This window comes from Juglans microcarpa x Juglans regia, chromosome 1S (assembly GCF_004785595.1).
Source record: "Juglans microcarpa x Juglans regia isolate MS1-56 chromosome 1S, Jm3101_v1.0, whole genome shotgun sequence".
NCBI classification, from domain to species: domain Eukaryota; kingdom Viridiplantae; phylum Streptophyta; class Magnoliopsida; order Fagales; family Juglandaceae; genus Juglans; species Juglans microcarpa x Juglans regia.
In genome coordinates, this window is record NC_054595.1 from 1,199,168 (window position 1) to 1,207,906 (window position 8,739).

Consider the following 8,739-nt stretch of genomic DNA (forward strand, 5'->3'; position numbering starts at 1 on the left):
CTGCTCTGATGAACGTTTATGAAAGATTTTATTTTTTGTAAGGAGACTTGAGAGCTACCAGGGAGGATGGCTTGATTGATTCGTTAAAGCCACGGGAGGAAGGGCTTCACGATATTTTGACAGGGATCGGTGTCAAGTTGCTAGTGCGTAAAATATATCGAATTTGACTTTTCCACAAAAGATTGAATTGTGAGGGCGCACAAAGCCAGAAAGATGCCACTGGCCATGGCAGGGTGTGAGTCCCGGCCCACACACATCCGTCGAGGGGCATGAACCGAAAAAGATGGCTTTGGAAGATAGTTTAGCTACGACTGCGTTGGCGCAAGGGAAAGAAACGCTTTTGAAGATTGTGAATGGTCAATAGATAAGTTTAGAACTATTCTTAGCACTTATTTTGGTTGGTTTAATTGATTTTTAATGGTAGGTGATGTATGTATCGTTTATGCTTGAGACTTTTGCCGGATTTGCACAGATCGGATTTCTAATGGGAAAGAAGGGGGCGAAAAGAAACACCAAAGTGACAAATCAATTTTACGATCCAAAGAAAATTACACACAATAAAAACCCACATTGGTGGATAAATGTTTCTGGCTGAAGTTAATTAGATGTGACAGCATCCATGAATTCTGAATCATTTCCCATAGCCTTCAACGTCTCCGGCGAAAGGCAAGCTTCGATGTCAATGCCTCCTTCTTCCGCCGCAGGAAAAATTGTAACCTTCCCATGAGTTTTGTTCGCAGAACCGCTTCGCACAGCCACCGGTCTTCACCATCCGAAGTCATTACCATACACATTGAACCGCGGCGAGCTGCTCGCGGCCAAAGCATGACCAATCAAGCTATCCACTGTTAATAACCTAGGGCTTTCCACCCATGACTCCAAAAAGCTCCTAGCTTTTTCCTCTGTATGCAAAGCAACCATCTTGTTCATTTCCCAAGCTGCATGACCAAGTCCACCTCCAAGTAGATCACCTGCTTTGACGGTCACGGTCCCTACATATACCGCATTTCCGAAATAATTTTCAGGCAATGGTGGCTGCAATCTTGTTCTAGCTCCTATTAGCAAGTTGAAAGATACTTTTTGATTTGGGTCTAGGTTTTGGCTACGAATTACAGACCGCCAAAAATGAGTTAAGACTGCTTGTAGAGAGGATACCCGGTTGGTCATGTCAATCTCAGCATTGACCTTTGCTTTCAGTTCTGCAATCTTTTCTTTTGTGAAATGAAAAATTCTTTCTTTCGGCGATAGCGGAGTGAGGCTATCAGAGAGCTTTTGGGGAGGAATCCGGATAGGACAATCAGTACCATCAAGGAACCAACATCTGAGAGCTGGAGATTTGGTTATTTGATTAAAACCCCTGGAGATTTCGGACCAAGAGTTGAAGAAATGCCAAAAGGACGTGCCGTCGGCAACTGCATGGTTAAGGGTGCAACCGATGAAGATGCCATCGACAAGCTCAGTGACTTGCACTCCGAGCAAGGGCTTAGAAGTGCGCTCACAGTTTAGCACTCCGTTGAGTGGGAAAAAAGAGTGGACGAGTCGATCGGGAACGTAGACAGGCTCGAGAATATCGGCAATCGTAACAACATCATTGGCTGTGGCGTGTACAAACTGTGCTCCAGCGTTGTTGCAACCGATAAAATAGGAGGTGGAGTTGTCGTCGTTTTGGATGGAGACAAGGCGGCCGGCGAGGGGGTTGAAGAAGTCCAGCGTGCGGGAAAGGGAGGTTCTGAGGTGTTGGATTATTGAGCTTTCTGATGAGTACTCTCTGACTCTTGTGTGGTTTTGGGTTTGTGGAAAAGGAGTCCCTTCTGGATGGGGCCTACTAGAAGAAGCTGGAGATCCCATGGAGTCAACTCAATTCTCTCATGAGTTGAGCACTCCTTGTGACTCGCCGCTTGGACTGAACTCGTTGAGATGAGTTGAATGTCCGCCATGTCAGTTTCTTCTGCAATTGCTCGCTTTTCTCCGCGTGCCTGCGTATTTAGCTGAAGCTCAATGGTTAGACTTAATTATATATTCTGTATAAAACGAAGAAAAAATGGTTCATCATCGCTCATCGATATCTGCGCACTTTTGTTTGTGTCAATCTGTAAAGCATATGAGAAAAGCTATTCTGTCACTTAATGGTACCGTTATCAAATTCACTTCACTTCATTATTATAATTTTTTTAAATTCTAATATAAAATATAATAAATAATTTAATTTTTTTAAATTTTAAAATAATAATAATATTAAAAAATAATATTCTAACAATATTTTATCATTTCAACTCACTTCAACATTCAAACACAACATCTATTTAGATATAGTCTACCGCTTGGAAAAAAAATATTTTTATAAAAAAATTTTTAACTTATTAATTAAAAAAGTAATTTTAAATATATTGATATATTTTTTTATTTTTTAAAAATATTTAAATATATTAAAAAAATATGAAAAAAAGAAAACTTAAATATAAGGTATAGTCAAGTAAAGCGAATTACTCTAGGCTAGCCCGACTCAAAGTATATATGTTACAAAAAAAATAAAAAATCCTTGAAGCATATTTTATTGGCAACTGAGTTATTACGTTACCAAATGCTTATAAAACAATTGGCTCTTACCCAAAGAAAAAGGTTATTTTTATATTTTTTAACAGTGATTTTTTTTCTTTAAGAAATAGCTCCAGATTTATATATTTAGGATTTATATAAATAATAATATTAAGTATAAGTTTTAAATAGATAAATTTTAAATATGTGTTTTATAAGAGAGAGAGTATTACTGAAAAAGAATATATATTTTTATATTCTTTTAATGCAGGATCTATTTTTTTAAAAGGACTTGTGCACGGCTCTTCTATTTGAGTTTGTGTATATTATTTCTTTTTATAAATCGTTACTCATATATAAATACATCTATAAAAATGAATATACAAACAGATATAATTTGATATATTATGTTAGATTTATTTTTTAATAAAAATAATTTTACAATCTAACGTATCACATCAATTTCTAAATTTAATTTTTAAAATCTCTGTATAGCATTTTTTAAAATTACCCAAACGATGTTTATATATATATAATCTATTTTTCACCCATGCTCCTTGAAAAAATTAACATCAAGTAGTACAGTACAGTCCATTTTATCATTCGCCAAGAGTATTAGCAGTGATCTAGTTAATATTTAGCTAAAATTTGATTAATAAATTCATTTTTTTTAATTTAGCTTGATATTTTCAACGACATTAAATAATAAATTTTCTAAATATACCATTGTTCCAATTAAATATCTATATGTAATTTTTATTTATTTTAATTCTAATGATAATTTAAATATTTATAAAAACGTATATTAATTTTTTAATATTCATATTATTTTAACGGATATAATTTTTTAATGGTCTTATTTTTTCAATTGTCTTATTTTTCTAATGAATATATTTTTTTTAATGGCTATATTTTTCTAACAGTTATATTCTTTCACTATAAACATAATATTTCATAAACAATTTTATTTATTCCAACTCAAGTTTCTTTACAAAATCATTTTTTTATTTTCTCCTAACAGATTGTTCGCATTTTTGAAAAATGATTCTTAAAATATATGGTTCAAAGTATAAAATAAAATGTATGGTTCAAAATATCAAATAAAAGTCATGCTTCAAAAACATCATTTGTCCCGTAATTATTTGTATTTTCATTTCCATTTCTCTTGAATTCAAATTACTCATTTACTGTATCTCACAAAGATAAGAAAAGAAAAGAAAAGAAAAGGAAAGAAAAGAAAAGGAAACAAACCCACGTGTAGAAATCCCTTTACACTCTCTTGTATTCACATTAACCAGTGCAGCACTGCAGCTCGTGCGAAATAAAGATAGGCGTTTGGAAAATGCTGGCACCAAGAATGCGAGAGCATAAAAAATATATTAAAGAGGGAAAAAAAAAAAAAAAAAAAAAAATGTAAGGCTAGTACTAGTAGCCATTTTGGATGGCTATATTTAGTCAGTAAAAAATTCTATAGTTAAATTTGTTATAAATTTGGAGAGTTTATTGGGATGTATTTGAGCTGGCTAGCCAAAATTTTATTATATTGGTTTTGTTTGATTACGCAGTTTAGATGAGATAAAATGTTTTATAAAAAATTAAATAAAATATTATTTTTTAATATTATTTTTATTTTAAAATTTAAAAAAATTAAATTATTTATATATTTTGTGTGAGGGTTTGAAAAAATTGTAATAATATATTAGATGAGATAAGATAATTTAGTTTTATATAATGAAACCAGCCATTTATCTATGATTAGCTTACTACAAGTGCTCTAAGATGAGAAGATAGAATGGGTAGACATAGACTTAAATTTTTTCTTCCTTTAGGTGTGTTTGAATAAAGTGTATGTTCTTATTTATAGATAAATTATATATAGAGTAGTGTTATAGAGCAGCCACTGTAGTGTGTACATTGCACACATTACGTGGTTGCTTCTAGTATTTTTTTCCTCACTTTCTCTCTCTCTCTCTCCATTGGCCCGATTCACCTTCAGCCCAACCAGGTGCTGCCGTGCGCCGTCCAGCCTCATCGCCACCACTGGCGACTTCCCCTCATGCCAGTGACTAAGCCAGCCACCGCCGATCTCCCCCACGCGCAGCTCTCTCTCTCCCCTGCAGTAACCCAACCGAAATGAGTTCAGAGGGGCCACCGATGACTCTATTGCCGCCGTGCGTCGGTTCTAGCCCCACCGAACAGCTTCCCTAACCACCGCGACTCCTCCCCGAGCACCTTCGAGCCAACCAAGCCCTCCACCTCTCTCTTGCTCTCCACCTCTCATCTATCAGCTAGTGGGAGATGTGTGATTTGGATGATGTCACATTATGTGTGCAATGGATGCAGCCAAATAGTGGCTTCTCCCAAGATTATTTTATATATATATATATAAATGAGATAAAGTGGTGTCTATATTTTTCTTACTTTAACAATTGAATTCATAATAAAATATTTTATTATCAATTTCTAAACTAATAATATATAAGAGAATTAATATTTTTATAAAATAAAATTATATACTAACAAAAAAAAAAAGTTAGTTTGAGATATTAAGTAGTTAAATACTAATGTTAATATTACATCCTAACAATAACAAAAAATATCAAAAACTAGATGTTTATAAAATTTAAAAATATAATTTTATTTGTGTCATATGGGTTTATACGGTTTCAGTCAACCCATTTAATAATAATATCTTATCGAGCCAATATATTTTTATCCAAACTCATTTATATCAAATCTAAACTAACTTATTTAGTAATGTATTTGTGTTAAGTTTACAGATTATGTCAAAATAAATATTTTAATAATTATAAAAATAAAATCTATTAAGTTCATAATTATAAAAACCAAATCAATTGATACGCAACTGACAATCTGGAGCATCCAGTTTGCAGGTCGTGACTAGCACTTGCATTTAGACAATGGATTTACCCTTGAACACAAAACGCATGTATGAGATAAGTAAAAACGAAGATTGATTACTTCAAATCTTAGACTTTGGACACTTGGAATATCATCAATTTTATGAATTATTGTGAGATGATTTGAGATATTCGAGTGAGTTTTGTAAAAGACTGCTCGTTAGAACACTTAGGATATCTATAAATTTTATAAATAGTAGTGAAATGGTTTGAGTTATGATATTTTACTAGATTTTGGAAAAGAGAGATAAAAAATTGAATAAAATATCATCAAGTTAAAATATGGTTAAAATATAATTTTTGTTTTAAAATTTAAAAAAATTGTGTTTTGTTTGAAAGTTTAGGAAAATTATAATGATTAGATGAAAAATTTGAAAATTTGAAAATCTGAAATTGAAAGTTGAAATTATCTGTGTTGTTTGAATGTTGAAATGAGATGAGATGAGGTCAGATCATCTCAACATCCAAACAAGACCTTAATTGCCCTTTTCCACTTCACCATTAGGAGTGTAACCAATTTGATTCGATCTAATTTTGGACAAATTTAGGAACTGAATCGATATACATTAATTTGAAAAATTTAAGAATCGATATAGACCGATTTATCACTGAAATCGAAACTTTCGATTGTTTTAGTTTTGATCTGGTTTGGTCCGGTTTACCGTTTACACGTGTTAATCTTAATATTATAAGTTTGATATTATAGTTTTTTCAATATTAAACTTAGTTGTTAAGATTTAGTATTTATTATTAACAATTATTAATTCATTTATGTTCAATTTAGTATTGTATAAATAGTGTCTAACTTATCAATGAGACTAATAAACCTAAATAACAAAATTAAAATAGTATAATTAGTATTTAACTTATATTATATATTATATTAATTTTACTTTATAAGATTAATATACTTGAATCTTCTACTCATCATTTATATATCACATATTTAATAAGAAAAAAAAATTAAAAAACATGTATGGAATAGAATTTTTCTTTTTTTTTACATCCTTGTTCACTGTCAACCCCATATCTATTGGGAATTGAAAATCAAAAGTCTACTTGCACCCGGTGTGGGAACCACAGTTTTAAATTTCGTACCGTACCGGCCGGTACGGTCGAAATTTTTCGTTTCGGCCGTCCGGCCGGTACAAGTACTATACCTGTTCCGTACTGGCCAAAATACCGGCCGTACCGGCCGGTACCGGTCATACAGGCCTAAATTTCGGCCTGTATCGGCCTATATTTCGGCCGGTCTGGCCGATATTTCGGCCTGTGTTTTTTTTTTTTTTTTTTCGTTTTTTCAAACTACAAATTTATTTTTTAATCCTCAATTCAGACTAGACTATTTATAATTTATATATATATGTATTTATATATAATTTATTTATAAATAGACTATTATTTTAGAATATAATTTTTATATGTATTTATATATATAATTTATTTATAGATCGACTATCCCGAAACGTTATCTCGAAACGCTATCTCGAAACGATACTGGTACCGAAATATTTCGTTCCAGTGCCTTGACCGGTACGGTGTCCGGTACGGTATTCAAAACATTGGTGGGAACCCCTGCATACCCGTCCCTCCACGTGAAAAAATTGAAACGGCACGTTTTGTATTTTACCCAAATGACAGAACACCAACCTTCATGAACAAAGCAAGGTTTGTCTTCATCGTCTACCTACGAACACTCAATTTTCTTGGCATAGCTTGGGTATTTTCATGATAAGCTCTGGGTTTGCCTACATCATTTCATCATTGTGCACGCCACTGGTGGGCGCTGCGGCCTCCCTGATGGGGCCCCAGCATTTCACTTTGTTGAATTCTGGAATGTTTGAGTGAAAGTAAACCCAGATCAAAGCCTCCTGCATTTCCAGATAGTTGTCGAACAAATTCTCATCTCTATGGAAAAAGGCCTTCAAAACCTGTTCATATAAATCTTGCTTTCATAAGAGACTGATTCAACAAAAAATTGGAAATAAAAATTAGAGGGAATTAATAAGAGACTTTTTACCACTAGTAGTTCTTTGCAGAAGATGAAGTATCTGAGCCTAGCAAACAAATCCAAGAGAAAATGACATCCACTTATATGACAGTGAACATGAAGAGACATCTTTCCTTTCACTTTCTTCCGCTCTGCTACTATTTCGGCTTTATTTAAAAATATAATTCATTTCAACTCATCATTACAATTTTTTTAAATCTTAATACAAAATATAATAAACAATTCAATTTTTTAAATCTCAAAACAATAATAATAATAATAAATAATATTCTAATAATATTTTATCAACTCAACTCAACTCATTTCAATATCCAAACGCACTCTTCATCTCTTTGTAATCTGCTGTACCACCCTTGAAAGTTTTAAACTGAAATTTTAAATCCCAATTTCTCATATTTTGGATTACAATATACAATAACAGATTAAAAAAATACTCTCTAATCCTCTGCTTTCCTACGTTTTTTTACCTTTCAAAATATGTAATTCCCTTTTTTCAAATTTCGCTTTATTTAGCAACAGATACACATCAAGCCCCTCTTATTCGTCAGCGAATAGATCTTAGCAACAGATACCCACACTCTCTCTCTCTCTCTCTCAGACTATCGACGCTCTCTCTCTCCCAAACGACACCTCCTTTCTCTTCATGGTTTCATTTTCCTTCCTTTGTTTTTGTTTTTATTTTTTTGTTTTTTCAAAAAATATACCGACCACGTCAGCCGATTCCTCACAAACAGCTGTAACAGAAATGAGAAAAGGAGAGGACTGTAATCATCTCATCCTCATGCATTAACTGTATTGTTACTTTATTTTATCTCTTAAAATATATCATTTAACAGAAGTTTACATATTGAATTAAAATAAGATGAGATAGGATAAAATTTAAAATTTAAATAAAATATTATTAGAATATTATTTTTTAATATTATTTTTATTTTAAATTTGAAAAAATTAAATTGTTTATTATATTTTTTATGAAGATTTGTGAAAATTATAATAATTAGATGAAATGAGATAAGATAAGTTGAGATAAATTTTGAATCTAAACCTCCTCTAAATCTCATTTTTTCTTTTTTATATACTAATTTTTACAATATATCATACATCAATTTATTTATTTTTTATTCATATTATTTAAATAATTTTTTTTATTCTTTTTAAGTGTTACATTTCTACCAGTAAATTTGCAAAATCTATATATTTTTATATACAATGTAATATAATTCCATCCTATACAAACAAAATAAAAATGTATAAGCCAAATAAAAAATTAAA

The 8,739-nt window shown here is 31.8% G+C and overlaps 1 pseudogene; it reads right to left on the bottom strand.

The window, feature by feature from the left end:
* Positions 1-508: 508 nt before the first annotated feature.
* On the bottom strand, positions 509-2,072 carry LOC121246659 (annotated as a pseudogene).
* Between the last annotated feature and the right edge of the window lie 6,667 nt (positions 2,073-8,739).